We start from the raw sequence: 15,826 nt of genomic DNA, 5'->3' as shown, positions 1-15,826 counted from the left end.
ATAAACTAGGGTGAATTGGATGAAGGACGGCGACCGAAATGCTTCTTTTTTCCCATGCCAAGGCATCACAGAGGCATTGCAAAAAGGAAATCATGGGGCTTGAGAATGATAATGGGGTGTGGTGAGCTGAGCAAGTGGACATAGAGAGGATTGCAGTGAGCTATTTTGAGGAGTTGTTTTCTGCGGGGCAGTCTAAAGACATGGAGGATGTTCTGGGGTGTGTTTAATCTAGAGTCTCTCCGGAGTTTAACGCCATGTTCGCTAAGGAATTTACAATCAAGGAGGTTCATACTGCTCTTTTTCAGATGCACCTAACTAAAACTTGCTCTCTTCTATTAGCATTTTTAGCCTATTGTGGGCCCTCAGGTTACCCAAGCAGTTTTGAATGTTTTGAATCAGTCACAGGATGTTTCGGTGTTTAATGATAATTTTATCATGCTAATTCCGAAGGTCTCCAACCTAGAAAGATCAGGGAGCTTTGGCCAATAAGTTTATGTAACGTTGTTTATGAGCTGGTTAGTAAAGTTTTGGCCAATCGATTGAAGATTATTCTTCCTTCGGTGATCTTGAGTAATCAAAGCGCATTTATAGGTGGCCGACTCCTAAAGCAATAATGTCCTTACTACCTTTGAAGTTTTTCATCTTATGAAAAACAAGAGGCATGGTTGTAAAGGCCATTTTGCATTGAAGATTGACACGTCTAAAGCCTATAACAAGATTGAGTGAGGACTTATTTGAGGAATCATGGAGCGAATGGGGTTTAATTAGCGTTTACTAATGTGGTATTGCATTGTATCTTGACTATTTCATACTCCGTGTTGGTTAATGGGAAGCCGACCAAGTCTTTTAGGCCGTCTTGGGGAATCCGGCAAAGGGATCCATTGTCTCTCTATTTATTTGTTCTCTGTGCAGAAGGCCTATCTTTACTTCTCCAAGAGGTCGTGAGGAATCGAAGTCTAACGGGTATCTCTTTGCGACGGGACAATCCTAGGTTGACACACTTGTTTTTTGTCGATGATAGTCTTTGTTTGACTCGGCAACGATTAAGGAGTTAGTGACTATCAAAGACGTTTTGGGCAAGTATGAAGCGACGTTTGGGCCAAAAATTAATCTCATCAAATTGGCTATGTATTTTAGCAAGAATGTGAGAAATGATCTTCAAGGCGAGCTGATGAATGTGTTAGGTGTGGGTAATATGGCAGATTCTAGGAAATAGTTAGGCATGCCTTATTTTATTAGCAAATCTAAGAGAGATGTTTTTGGGTATGTAAAGAACAGGGTCTAGCAACGGATTAACGGGTCGAAAGAAAAGCTTTGTCGACAGCGAGGCGTGAGATTCTAATGAAGGCGGTCATCCAAGCTATCCTGACCTATGTTATGTCATGTTTCCAATTACCTAATACGCTGTGCTCGGAGATGGAATCAATGGTGAGTCGGTTTTGGTGGAGCCAGAATGATTATAAGCGACGGATACATTGGAAGAGGTGGCAGTTGTTGTATTCCCCGAAAGACTTGGACGACATGGGGTTTAGGAGTTTTAAGGCATTTAACATTGCACTTTTGGCAAAACAAGGTTGACTTGGGCAACATCCGCGTTTGACGGCTCGATTATGGTAGAGCCTACAGAGTGCCTTGGGCACGAGATTGACTTTTAGTACTACGTATCATCCTCAGACTGACGGACAGTCTGAGCGTACTATTCAGATCCTTGAGGATATGTTTCAGGGTTGTGTTCTTGACTTTAAGGGGTCATGAGAGAGACACTTGCCCTTAGTAGAGTTTGCCTATAACAATAGCTTCCAATTAAGTATTGGCATGACACCGTTTGAGGCCTTGTATGGTTGATCATGTAGATTCCCTGTGTGTTGGGCTGAGGTGGGTGATGCACCTGTGTTGGGTCCAGAGTTAGTTAAGGAAAAGATGGAGAAAGTTGCATTTATTCGTAAGAGGTTGCTTACTGCCCAGAGTTGCTAAAAAAGTTATTCTGACCGTAGGAAGAGACCCTTATCTTTTGAGGTGGAAGACCATGTCTTCTTGAAGATATCACCTAAGAAGGGTTTGATGAGGTTTAAAAAGAGTAGGAAGTTGTCCCCACGACTCATTGGGACCTTTGAGATCCTTGAGCGAATTAGAGAGATAGCTTATCGTTTGGCTTTACCGCCACAGCTTTCCAGGGTTCATGATGTGTTTCATATTAGCATGCTTCGAAAGTATGAGCCGGATCCATCGCACGTGTTGGATTGGACTGTCTTGGATATTCAGGACCAAGTCTTGTGAGGCAAGACAATTCCCTTGGTTAAAGTATTGTGGAAGCATCACGGGGTTGAGGAAGCAACTTGGGAATGTGAGTTTGAAGTCCGTGAGAAGTATCCGAGCTTATTTGTTGATGTTTGAGCATGTATTGAAATTTTGATCATGTTATTGAAATATGAAAATATTGTATATGTTTTAAGAATATGGAAGCATATTATATGTTGTATATGTTTTGGGAACACAGATTTAATGTAAACATTGTATATGCTTTGGAAAAATGTGAATTGTGCTTTCAATGTTGGAACTTGTGTATCGAGTTGATGGGAATGGGTGACTGGATGAGGGGTCATAGTGATGGAATTGATTAATTATCTTTATTGTGATCGGTTTAAACACAGTTTTAAAACTTGATTTGAAATTTTGGGGACGAAATTCCTTAAGGGGGGATTATAGTGATTTCGGTTTTAACCTGACCCTTTTTATATCTTGGACTCGAGTTTCATGGTTTCGTAGTATTGTTCATGTCTTTTTCCCTCATACTTCCTTGAGTTTGGATATTGGATTGTAATGGTTGCGTTTAGAACAGGTTGGTTGCTTGGTTTTCAAACTTTTGTTGTCTAGAATTTTATTCCTCCGCTCGAACGGTACTTCTTGTGCTCGAGCGGGCTTTGTGGACTCTCTGTACTTTTGCAGGTCTACAAAACTACTGGGAGAGTGTGTTCTACGCTTGAGCGGCGCTTTCTGTGCTCGAGCGGTCTCAGCTCAAGTGACTGTAGACACCCTATTTTTGACCGTCCTCAAGACTTGGTTGTGCTTGCAGGTACATCCAGCCCCGAGTTCGATTGCTCGTCGGGTATTCGACTTTCGCGGCGGAACGTCACAGGTTTGAGCTTTCCAAACCCTGTATCCTTTCTGCTCCATTCTTGGACCATGACTTGGTCCTTTCAGAATGTGTTTCTTGGTGCACTGCCGGCCCCCTTTTGGACCTGCCGGCCTTCACTTTGTTGTTGACGGCCATTGATTGAGCTTGCCGGCCATCAATGATGGCCGGCAGAACCCCTATCTCAGCAGGTTTCACTCCAGATCTTTTGAGCCAACTGGAATCCTTTCATCTCCCCTCCATACACGTGTATGGAGGGATGAAGCTCTTGCCAAGCTTCTTGAAGAAGCTTTGCATTGTTTTCCCTCTATATAAGGAGAGCGCCTCTCTCCTTAGCAGAGGTTCAGCCATTTTAGAAGAGATATAGCTCTCTCTCTCTCTATATATTTCTTATTCTCTCTCTATATTGTTGTGGTTTAGCCCATTTTTCTTGCACTTTTACAACACATAGAGATACACCACCACCATTGGACTGAGGTTCTTGGGAAGGTTACTTGAGCTCTGAAAGTGAGTTTTTGGCCCCTGAGGTTGCTGGTTTCGAAGCTGATCTTCAAGAGTGAGTATTTTCCCCTTTTTAGCACTTTTTTGTACCTCATTTTGGCCATCTTTGCATATTGTTTTAGGCCTTGCTTTCAACTGAAAAAAGTCTTGTATTTAAGTGTTTTTGGTGGTTGTTTAAGGTCTTTTGGCTGTTGAGGGTCTTCAACCCTCTTGTTTGGCCTTGTTTTGAGCCATGCCTTAAGGCCTTCGGGATAGCCTTGGTTTGGCCTTCTAACTACTGAAATCCAGGGGATTTTCAGTGGTAGGTATGTGGTTTTGAGGCCTCAAATCATAGGGGGTGACCCCCTCTCTTCTTGTTTTTGTTTGCTTGCATTTTTGGCCTTCGAAAGGAGCTTGCATCTCTATGCTTTTGAGGCTTGGTTCAGGCCCTTTTTTGTGACTTTTAGGACCTGCCTTGGCTCTGTCCATGGCTGGTTTGGTCACTTTTTGCATGCATCTTATATGTGTAGTGTAATCCCATTTGTAGCTCATCAAAGTAGCATGTTTGCCTAGCTTATGTTGAGTTCATTTCAATAGGTTTTAGGTAATGTTTTACCATGCTTTAGATCTGTTTTGGGTTGGTTTTGTCACTCCATGCATGTATAATACACTTGTAGTGTAAATCTCATAAACTAGCTTTATATGCTTCTGGCTTTAGCATGTTATCCTAGCTTATGTTGAGTCCATTTCAGCATGTTTTTGATGATGTTTTGCCATGTCATGACTCTGTCCATAGCTAGTTTGGTCATCCTTTGCATGCTCCATATTCTTGTAGAACAAATCTTGCTTACTAGCTTTATGTGCATGATGTTTTGACTCATCATCCTAACATATTTTGGCTTTGCTCCAGCATGATTTTGTTCTTATTTTGGGCTATTCTAGGACTGTTTTGGGCTGCCATGGCCATATCACTTATGTTTTATATAGCTATAGTGTAAATGCTTAGGCTAGCCTTGGGTTTTGAGGCCCCTACCATGCCATACATGTGATGTTTGCGTGCTTTGCCATCATTCTAAATGTTATTTCAGTCCATGAAATGTAGTCATACACTTGCATTTGACATGCTTTTAATGCCTTGGAGCCTTGGCTCTTTATGCCTCATGAATGGATCATTGTGCATGCCATTAAGCCTAAGTCTTTGGCTCATCATGTCAGTGCATTTTTGGTCTTGTTATACCATGATGTAACTCTGTTTTATGCTGTCCAAGTCATGCCATGTTTGGTTTCAATAGGTGTAGTGCATTGCCTCTTTTGTAGCCTTGCATGCTCCATGTTTTTGGCCTTGTGTTCTAGCTTGTGTTGGCTAGCTTCGAGCTTGTTTTTGGTCTTGTTTGGACCTGCCTTGAGACTGTTTTAGGTTCCCTTAGCCCTTTGGGGCTTGCTTTGTATGGCCATGGCTGAAGTCCCTTTGCTAGTTCTTAGCTTTTGAGCTTCATGCATGCTATGCTTGTGTTATGTGTGTGATTTGGCATCATTCCTAACATCATTTCAGAGCATGTAGTATTGTCATACTTGCATGCTTTTCACTCCTCAAGTGTGCTTAAGAGTTGCATCTTTATGCCATAATTCTTGGGTCCATTGGCATGCATGCTTGTCTAGCATTTTGTGTTATCATTTCAACACATATGGCCACTGATTTGGGCATAGCTGAGGTCTGCCCACATTGGTTTAAGCCCATCCATTGCATGTTATTGCATGCTTGTCTTGCGTATTGTTCTATGCTTGCTCCATCTTTGCATGTTGTTGCATGCTAGTTCCATTACATGTTGTTGCATGTTTATTACACTGCATTTTGCATGCTTAAGTCATATTGCATGATTGCATGTTCAAGTTAGCATTGTGTATGCCATTCTTGTATTGCATTGTTGTTTGGATTAAGTGTTAATCTGAGCACGAGAAACGAGGAACATTTCATACTTCAAGTGATGAAACGTGTCTCAATTCTCGGTCGCCGACGCTCTTGACTATCCATGATAGAGTTCTAAGCATTTATGTGTTTATTTGTGCATTCATTTTCATATTGATTTGCACAAGTTGGATCTTTGGCCATCATGCATCGGGATGCGTGATTGATGGTCGTGGATCCGACTATGCCTTTACCTTGATGTTTCAAGGTGATGTGGGGTGGCATAGTGCGTACATATCCTTGGGAGACCCTCCATTTTCTCTATTTTGTGCTCTGTTGCAGCTTGGTGTCACAGCACATCAATGGCCGACAATGCTCTACAGGTGGCCGGCACCCCCTCATCCTTGGCCGGCAGTGTGCTATCTTTGGCCGGCAGGTGGTCGGCAGCATCTCTCCCTAGCCGGCAGGCCACTGATGCACTCCCCAGCATGTTTTTGGTAAGTTCCAGCAGCAAGTTCTCAAGGACACCCTGCAAACAGAGCCTCTTAAGAGCAACCGAAGAGCTTACCGGGACAGGAACCGAGCATGCATGTTCATCTTCTTCAATTTGCCGAGGCGGCATTGTTTACTGTTTTCCTTACTTGCTAATTAGTATTTGGTTTTGTAATAATTAATTAATTTGTTAATTAATTAAGTTTTGTAATAATTAGTTGTAGCTAGTTATTCATTTGGTTATGTAATAATTAATTAACTTGTTAGTTAGTTAATTAGTTGGCATGTATTATTCATTCGGAACCTCCGTCGAGAGGGCGAATTTTGTAATAAGTGTGCGTGCGTGTGTTTATGTCTTCCAACCCCCATTTCTTTCTCCGTTTTACTTACCTGCTTTCAGTGGTTAGTTTTAGGGCATGTTTCAATTAGCATACTTATACTTTGCATGTTTGCATCCATTCATCTGTCTAGCATCCTTATGCTTTGCATGTTTGCATACATTCATCCATCTTGCATGCACCGGGCTCGGCGCATCATACTAACTGCATTGTATTTCAATTCTAAGTTGAATACATGTATCAATTATTGCATCTCATATGCCATCTTAGAATAGCTGAGCCTATTTCTAGTTGCATTTTGCATGTGTTGCATTAGCCATCTTAACATGAACTAAGATCATGCATTGATTACTAACTAGTTTCTGTTTTGGCTCGGAGTACACTGTTAGTGTTTACGCTTTAGCATACTGCATTTGTGTGAATAGTTGAATACATGTATCAATTATCGCATCTCATATGCCATCTTAGAATAGCCGAGCCTATTTCTAGTTGCATTTTGCATGTGTTGCATTAGCCATCTTAACATGAACTAGGATCATGCATTGATTACTAACTAGTTTCTGTTTTGGCTCGGAGTACACTGTAAGTGTCTACGCTTTAGCATACTGCATATGTGTGAATGTTGCCATGAAAGCATGCTTGCCATGAGGCTAACTGTTTATGTGATATAACTGCCTGAATGCCTGTGGATGAAGGTTGGATTGCTTATATTGGAACAATTCATTGAAATCCTCAATTTATCCTACTTGCGAGTAGCAAACTTCAAACCATTTCCAAACAAACGGATATGCGATGCTTTGTTTCAAATTAGGCGATCTAGTCTATACTTGTGTGTTGTGCGCATCACATAGTAATTCTAGCTAATTAACCGAAATAAGAACGCATGTGTTTTCAAAAACAAGATATCATACTTAGTACAGGCCGATCTTTGATCGGGCGAGCGGGAGTGCTCATAGATGACCTTCCCCAATTGTACCCAAGTTCCCGAGCCGAGGCAACTTTGGTGATGACGGACACGTGGCCTTAGGCAACGAGTTAGGGTTTTCTAAATTCCCCCAAAATAAAATATTTAGGTGGCGACTCTGTATCTGGCAAAGCAGTCCATGGTTCGTACTTCTTTACAAAAATCAATTTTCCAAAACGATTTGCCGGATTTGGACTCTTTGGTGATTTATCGGTCTTGCATTGCACTTTGCAAGACTAGATTCAGAACCGTGACATTTGAGTCCGAACTGTAGCATGAGGCCCTCAGGACGCGTTTACAGCGACCCTTCTTACGCTCGAGCATTGATTTGCTGTCTGCAAAACTACTGAAAGTGTGTATTCTGTGCTCGAGTGAGACTTCTTGCGCTCGAGCGGAACAACTTATTGTGTTTGACGCTTGAGTGTCACTTTTTACGCTCAAGCAAACTGTGCATATATCAATTCGCAGCAACACTTTTCTACATCATTTTTTTACATCTTTTCTCTTAAAACGCTAAATCTAGAGCCTCTCTCTCTCTACATTTTCACATAGATTTGGTGGTTTCTCTACCCATGTGCTCTCTCTCTCTCTCTCTCTATATATATATATATATATTTTCACATAGATTTGGTGATTTCTCTATCCATGTGCCTTTGTTAGAAAGGCAGAGCACCTCAAAGGCTACGTTTTGATCCGAATAGAGCTTGGTTTCGGCCTCGTTGAAGCTCCTCCATTGCTTCCTTGATCTTTACCTCCGAGGTGGAAACTTATTGCACTCTTCTATGAATTTTAACTTAGTTATTTGTTGATATGTAAAGAATATTGGAATTCGGGGTGATTTTGAAAAACCTAAGGTTTTGGTTTAAAATCAAAAGATGAGTTTTTCAAATGTATGTATTAAAAATGGTTATGGGAGTAGATGTGAGGTTATGTTGTGATAAATTTGTTAATTTTGATACCCGAGGGTAGATTTTGGAAGAAAATGGAGTTTTACCCTAAAATGTCTCAAATAGTTATTTTGTATAAGTAAATGAAATTGGTATAGGAAATATGAAATATGAAATTGGATGGATATTTATATAAATAGTAGAGTTGGATATGTATTACCACTCACTTATGAAAATTTAGATAATTTATCTATCGTGGAAGTTGTATATCTGTTTAGCAATATTTGTTTTTGGCTATCGGTGGAGGATAGCTATGATTGTTGTAGAAATTTCATGAGGATTATGTAAATTGAAACTAATCTTTTATCTGTTGTCATTGTGACTATGTCTTTGATACATTGGAAATATATGATGTTTGGGAGAAAAAATTGGATGTACTCCATGTCTGAGAGAAGTAATGTGATGGACTCCATTGAATTAAGTTGGTCTGTGTGTCCAAGATGAAAGTTCCGAAAATAACGCGTATACATGGGTGCCGATTTCTGCGGGACAAAATGTCCGTAAAATGGCAAATGAAAGTGTCTGTATAATGGTTGTGCTAGGTAGAGATCCATTGAGTTGTACCCTCAGTTTAGTTGTTTGAATAAAATAGTGAATGACTTATGAATTGAGATATAAAGCTTGGCATGACATGAGATATGAATCCCCGTCCCGGCCCGTTGCCATTCCTACACCCTACTTGGGAAAATCATTTTTCAAGTATTGATGATATGCCTCCACCAAGGACTTTGCCTCCGTTTAGAAAGTGGGTTGACTTTTTGACTATTTTAGCTTGGGGCTAAAAAGCCTATTTTGGGAAGGGCTTTTTGACTTTTTTAACTTTTTGTGTGAGAAAGAATGTAATGATTATAGGTTAGATATGATATTTTATCTTATTAGGCTAAAAAACATATTTTGTTTTTTTGTGACTATTTTAGCCCCAAAAAAATCCCAAACCTCAACTTTCCAAACGGAGGCTTAGCTTGGGAGGATTGTTGAGCTGAAGGCTCCGTTTTGTTTATCTTGTATTTAACTTTTGTACAAACCTATGACTTTATTTGTATTGAGCTTATGACTCATTTTGATGTATCCAAGCATTGGCTTGGAAAGATGTAAGCTTTAAGGGCATATGAACATTTGTTCAGTTTTCATTCCTTATCACCTTTTGTATATTAATTTTGATTACTAAAAACTTATCATTTCAATTATGTCACCTTGTATTAATTATTTGAGTTGAATTATTGTAATTATTTCATGACGTTACAAACACCATAGAGAATGGAGATTTGACAAGGTCCTCTACATGCTTTATTTTTATTTATTTATTTATTTATGTTTTTTTTGAGATTTATCAAGACTGTAAAGTTGTGAACTTGTACTTTGAATTTGCTTTTGCATTCATCATGAGAAACTTGTATCAGGAGGACTTTGGGGAATCAAATTCCATCATTTATTTAGAGTAAAGGAAGAAAAAAAAAATTGATATAGGAGTTTATTTTTCAGATCTAGTGATGTGCAAAAGAGATGATTAGTTGATAATTAGAAGATATGAGAGAAAAAATTATTTTAAATATTCTAATAAATTACCACATCATTATATTTGAAAATTGAATCTAATTTAGACTAGAATAACATTACTTAAAAAAATACACTCTTCGTGTGTAATGAAAGTGATACAAAGCCTGATAAAGTTTAAAAAAAAAAAAAAATTAGTGAAAGTGGATGGATGTGTCTTTCACCAATGAGTTGAGCACAACTTTAGATTAAACCATTCTATTATCCGCTCCGCACATGATTTGAGGAACCTCAATGCTGAGCTACAATGTGTTTATTCATATGTTGTAATTTCGTTAATTACTTTTATGTTTTTTACTTCATACATACTCCACATTGATGCTAAATTCTACACTCAATTGGTGGACCAAAAACTAAAACTGTGTCGATGTTTAATTGATTATTTTAGTTTTCTTATTTCTATTGGTTCATTTTTCATTTTGAACAATTATGGTGATACTTGATGATGTTCTCAATTTTATGTTTACAAAAAACATAAATTTGTATTAATTTAAGGGGTTGTTTGGGATGACCTAAATAAGTGTACTTTTTGTCTTTTTGCGAAAAGATGTGAAAAAAGTAGAGAAGTGATGTGATGGAAAAAAAAATAAAAAAATAAAAAAATAAATTATTTTGTATATGCCAAACTTGACCTTATTTTGATTGTGGTGATGGTCAGAGGTTGGAGAAAGATAGTCATAGGTACGAAGGGGGGGTGCTCAAATGATAGTTTTGAGGTCAGTAGGGCAACAGCCAGAAATAGTGGATGGTAGTGATGGCCAGTAGTGGTGGAGAGGAAGGAAGGAATGTAAGCTTATTTTGAAAACAAAAAGAACAAAGTTTTTATATTTTTAAGAGTTTTGAAATTTGTTATTTTACTTTTTCAAAACGAAAATAATCACCTAAAATAGTTTTTATTTCAATTTCTAAAACCATTTAAAACAAAAACATTTTGTTGTCCCAATCATACCTTCTAATTAAAAAACATTCACTATATTTGATTTCATTTTTAAAATTTGTTGAAATTAGTTAGACAAAAATAAATATGAAAAATATTTTAAAATTTTTTATAAATTATTTTTTCCGAAAAATGATAAAGTTGAAAATGAAGAGTATTTGCATTTGTTTTCATTTTATTCACAAGTTAGTTTTTAGTTTCTTATTAAAAAAATAAATTTAAAAAGGAAGAAAAGGAAAAAGAAAATAAAAATCAGATCAATTAAGAAAGTTAATTTTAAAAATTTTCATAGCAGGCACGGCGTAGAGGAGCATGAAATGCATGAGTTTATGTTGTCTCAATCATATCATCTAATTAGTTGATTAGTTTTATTCCCTCCGTTTCAAAATATTAATCTCTTATTTTTATTTTTATTATTTTAAAATATTATTTTTTTTTCAAAAATCAAGGAATAAAATAAGAGGGCTGATATTTAACCTTACCTAATTACTTTGGCCCACCCACTTCTTTAAACCCTCACTCAACAAAATAAAACCCTTATATTTTTTTTCTTTAAACCCCCACCTTAATACAAACTATACTCATAATCCCAAAACCAAACCCAAACCCAAACCCAAACCCAAACCCAAACCCTAACCCTAACCCATTCCACTTCTCTCTCTAATTTGGATTCTCTCTTTGTTTTCTTCGTATTCTTGCATTCAAATCAAGTGTGAGTGAGAAACAGAGTAAGAGAAAGACCCATCAACAATGGCCACCATTAAAATCTTTATTATAGTTATGGCAAGTGATTTCTTGCATTCTTTCTCCTCTTCTATCTTTTCTTCTTCATCTTCTTTTGAAAACTTTAGGTTTTCCTTTCTCTCTCTCTCTCTCAATGGATAAGGAGGTCATGATGGCGAAGTAGGTTCGGCAACACATTGTTGAACAAATCCTAAATGTTCGGCAATACAGTGTTGAACAAATCCTAAATGTTCAGAAACGCAATGCTAAACAAATCCTTTTAGTTCGATAACACAGTGCTAAATGGGTTGATCTCTCTTCTCTGATTTAGATCTGTAATAGGAGATGGGGGTGCTTGTCAGTGGAGATGATGGCTGATTGCGACGAAGGGAGTAGTGGTTGTGATGGTAAGGAGTGATCAGAGATGGTAGAGGTTGCAGTGATGAGGGGTGGTTAGAAATGGTGGTGGTTGTAGCGGTAAGAGGTGGTTGGAGATGGCGGTATTGCCGGATGTGATTAGGGTTAGGTTAGAGTTTAGAAATTTAAAGTTTAAAAGATTAGTAATGAGGGTAAAAGTGAAATTTTTGATTGGGACAGAATTGGAATTAAAAAAAAAATAATTGAATGAGATGGGGGTACTAAGAAGAGAGATAGGGGTTAATAGCAATGCTCTAAAATAATATAAATTTACTATTTTATCATTCTTTAAAATTAATTAATAACATAAAAAATATAATTATGGTAATTGATATTATTAAAAATATATATTATCAAAGAATAATTTTGAAATTTTAATATTTTTAAAACACAATAATTATATTTTTTAAAAAATTAAATTTCTTAAAAAGGACTATTATTATGAGAAGAATAGAGTATTAGTCAATATTTTTCTGGGTTCGTTTGGGATGTGGGTTATTTTTTGACTTTTTGACTATTTTAACTTGAACTAAAAAATTTCGTTTGTGATAGGTTTTTTGACTTTTTTAATTTTTGTGAGAAAAAAAATAATTATAATTTGAATGTGACATTTGTCTTATTAAATTAAAAAACTTATTTTACCTTTTTATAATTATTTTAGTCAAAAAAAAAAAAAAAAAAACGTTTAACTTGTGCTTTTAAATTGAGTGATCAACTATTTGAACTTGTCAGTCCTTCCCTACCTTTGCTTGCAAGTGTATAATAGTTGTCAGCTTTTTAAAATGGTGTTCATGTAATGGAACAGCTCTCTACCTACCAGATCTTTAGCAAAGCTCTCAAGTTTGTCTTCTTTTCACCCCTAAATAAATTTAAAAATTATATTTTAGAAAAATATCAATTTTGATTTTTTGTATTTTGTTATTTTTAATATTTTTTGTATTTTTTATTTTTAAATATACCTAATCTAAATTTTCTTTTTTTAAAAATTCAATAAATACAAAAAAATGAAAACAATATATATTTTTTTATATTTAGTGAATTTAGAAAACACCACAAATTATATATTGTTTAAATGTATTTAGATTAAACAGATTTTAACAAAAAAACATTGATTCAAATGATAAAAAATTATTAGTTATAAAAATATGAATACAAAATTAAAAAATTATTTTGAAAAATTTTAAACAAACAGAGTGACTGCTTTTCCAAAAAAAAAAAAAGAAAAAAAAAAAAAGGCAAGTAAAAAATATATATCCGCCACAGCCAAGTTAAAAATGAGTGATTATTTATTATCCTTGGAGCATTATTGCACATTATTTATTTTGTTGTTTGGCAAGTTGGTTTGTGGCTAAAATAGTCACAAAAGACAAAATAGACTATTTTAGCCATAACAAACAAAATATCACATCTAACTCATAATCATTACACTCTTCTCTCACAAAAAAAGTCAAAAAAGCCAAAAAACTAAAAAACCCTTCTCAAACCAAACTTTTTAACCCAGGCTAAAATAGCTAAAAAAGTCAAAAAGTCAATCCACTTCCCAAACGAAGGCAACAATTGTTAAGTTATCAAAAAGAAAAATGTTTGAGGCCACAATTTTTGTGGCTCAAATTGCTCGAAATTGTCAAAACGACGTCGTTTTGGCAATTTCAAAGTTGTTTTATACTCAAAACGACGTCGTTTTGATAATTTTGAGCCATTTGAACCACAAAAATTGTGGTCCTCAACCATTGATGTATCAAAAATACAACAAAAAATATTTGGTCTTACCAAATTAGACACTTTTTGTTGTGTCAATTGTTGTAAATTGTTTATCACTTAATATTTGTCTTAAAAAAATACAGCAAAAAAAAATATTCACTTTGCTGGGTTTAGATTTTCTAAAAACACTTTTTAAAAATTTTACTTTCTTATTTTTCTTATTTTTATTTTGTTTTTGCTAAATTTTTTTAATATTTTAAACAATTTTTTTTAATTTTTAGACACACCTAATATAAATACACTTAAAAAGTATATTTTTTGTGAATTTTTTTTTACAAAATTCACTAAATACCAAAAATATAAAAATATATAAAAATTCAGTATATTAATTGTATTTTTGTATATTTATTAATTTTTTCACAGATATTTTACTTTTTAGATATATCTAAATAAGGTACATCTAAAAAAGTAAAAAAAAAATGTTTAAAATTTTAAAAATATTCACTAAAAATAAAAAAAAAATATGAAAAATAAAAAATTCAGTTTTCAAAAAATTAAATTTAAAAAATTGAAACCAAGCACGCTTATTGGGTTATACAAAATCAAGTTAAGATATCAAAGTTGTGTTTAATTTATGAATTTAAGAATGATTGAGAATAAAAAAAAAAAAAAAGGATATAAAATTGTACGGGGAGCAAATATACGGTACCGCCCGTACTCCTTGTGTCCAAGCTCCGCTTTGATCCGATTCACCTGCGAATACAACGGCGGTGAGCTACCCGGCGGTGCGTTGCCGGAAAACCCCTCCGACGGTCAAATTAGCACATACTCAGATAGATATATATATATATAAAGAGAGAGGAGCGGACTTAGTGTTAAAGTTTCTCTTACCAATTGATGTTCCATCCCCCAGCATGGGGGCGCAGTCATGCTTATATACCTTTTGCGCTTGCCTCTACATCCATTCGCCATCTGATGCATAGACCTGCTCTCACATCCCATTTCCCCACGTGTCAGCGCAAATTCAGCTAAACACCACCTAATCAAACCGCAAAATGGCATTAGCGGGAACGGGCAGCCCGGCGGCACCACCCCGACCTCCTACGACCTTGCTACTTAACGTATCAAACAGTGTCACTCGCCGAGCTCTATCGCGACCGAGCTTAGTAGCACTCTGGTACGACTGAGCTCCAGACAGGTTAGGCCGGTCCGTGGAAGACCTTACTCGCCGAGCTAAATGTGCGAACAACAAAGTCCGTGTTGGCAGACGATCATCTCGGCTGAATGGGTCTTGGATCTCAACCGAGCAAACCAATCCTGGATTAGCCCAGGTTAGCTCGGCCCAAACACGCTCGGACCTCTTTCAGCCCGGCCTTTATCACGGCCCAAAGTCAGATTAATAATTTCTCTCTCAAAAATGTATGTAAAATTTAAATATATTTTATTTTTTTATTTTATTTTTAAATTTATATCCAAAATTATAAATCATGGTAAATGAATTTTGTCTAAGAAACAATTTCTCGTGAAAAAAGTCACGTCACAATCCGAGTCAACTTTTTGCTCTCTTGCACTTTCTCTCTGCTCAACGTATGAACCAAATGCTAAACCAAGCCACCGACACTTTTAAGACGCACGATTAACAAACAAAAGTCGATAACGGAAACGTGGCAGTTTCTGGGCCGTCAATTCATACAGTAATCTTTATTTATTTTTTATTTTTTTTTGTGGGATATATATTCCGTGCACACACGTAGTCCGATAAAGATGTTAATAACCTACTTTCTAATCATTAATTATATAAATTCAATTATTATGTATAAACAAAGTTATTAAAAAACAAAAACAAAAAAAAACACGAGGGCGGTCGTTCGTTGGTTTGTCCATTTGACATTATTTAATGGTGATTGAACCATTAATTAATTAAGGGTTTTTATTTAATAAAATGATATTTCTAATGCTAGGGTTTGGGCAGTTGGTTCTAACTTTCTAATGTATTTGACTGGGGACAATGTACCGACACTTTGGTAGTACAAAGGAGCTTTAAGTGTATGGGTCTGACAAAAATGGTGATGTTTTGGTTTGTTTTTTTTTTTCTTTTATCATATTATTAGAGTTTAATTTAGAGTTCAATTAAAGTTTTAAAATGTTATAAATTTTAAATAATTTATTAAATTTTTTATTAGAATTTTTAAATGGGTGTAGGTTTCATACAAATTCACATGTGTGTGGATCCC

This window comes from Camellia sinensis, chromosome 1 (genome assembly GCF_055761805.1).
Source record: "Camellia sinensis isolate YWXY chromosome 1, ASM5576180v1, whole genome shotgun sequence".
NCBI classification, from domain to species: Eukaryota; Viridiplantae; Streptophyta; class Magnoliopsida; order Ericales; family Theaceae; genus Camellia; species Camellia sinensis.
The sequence above is the reverse complement of the archived record's forward strand: the minus strand, read 5'-3'. Positions refer to the sequence as shown.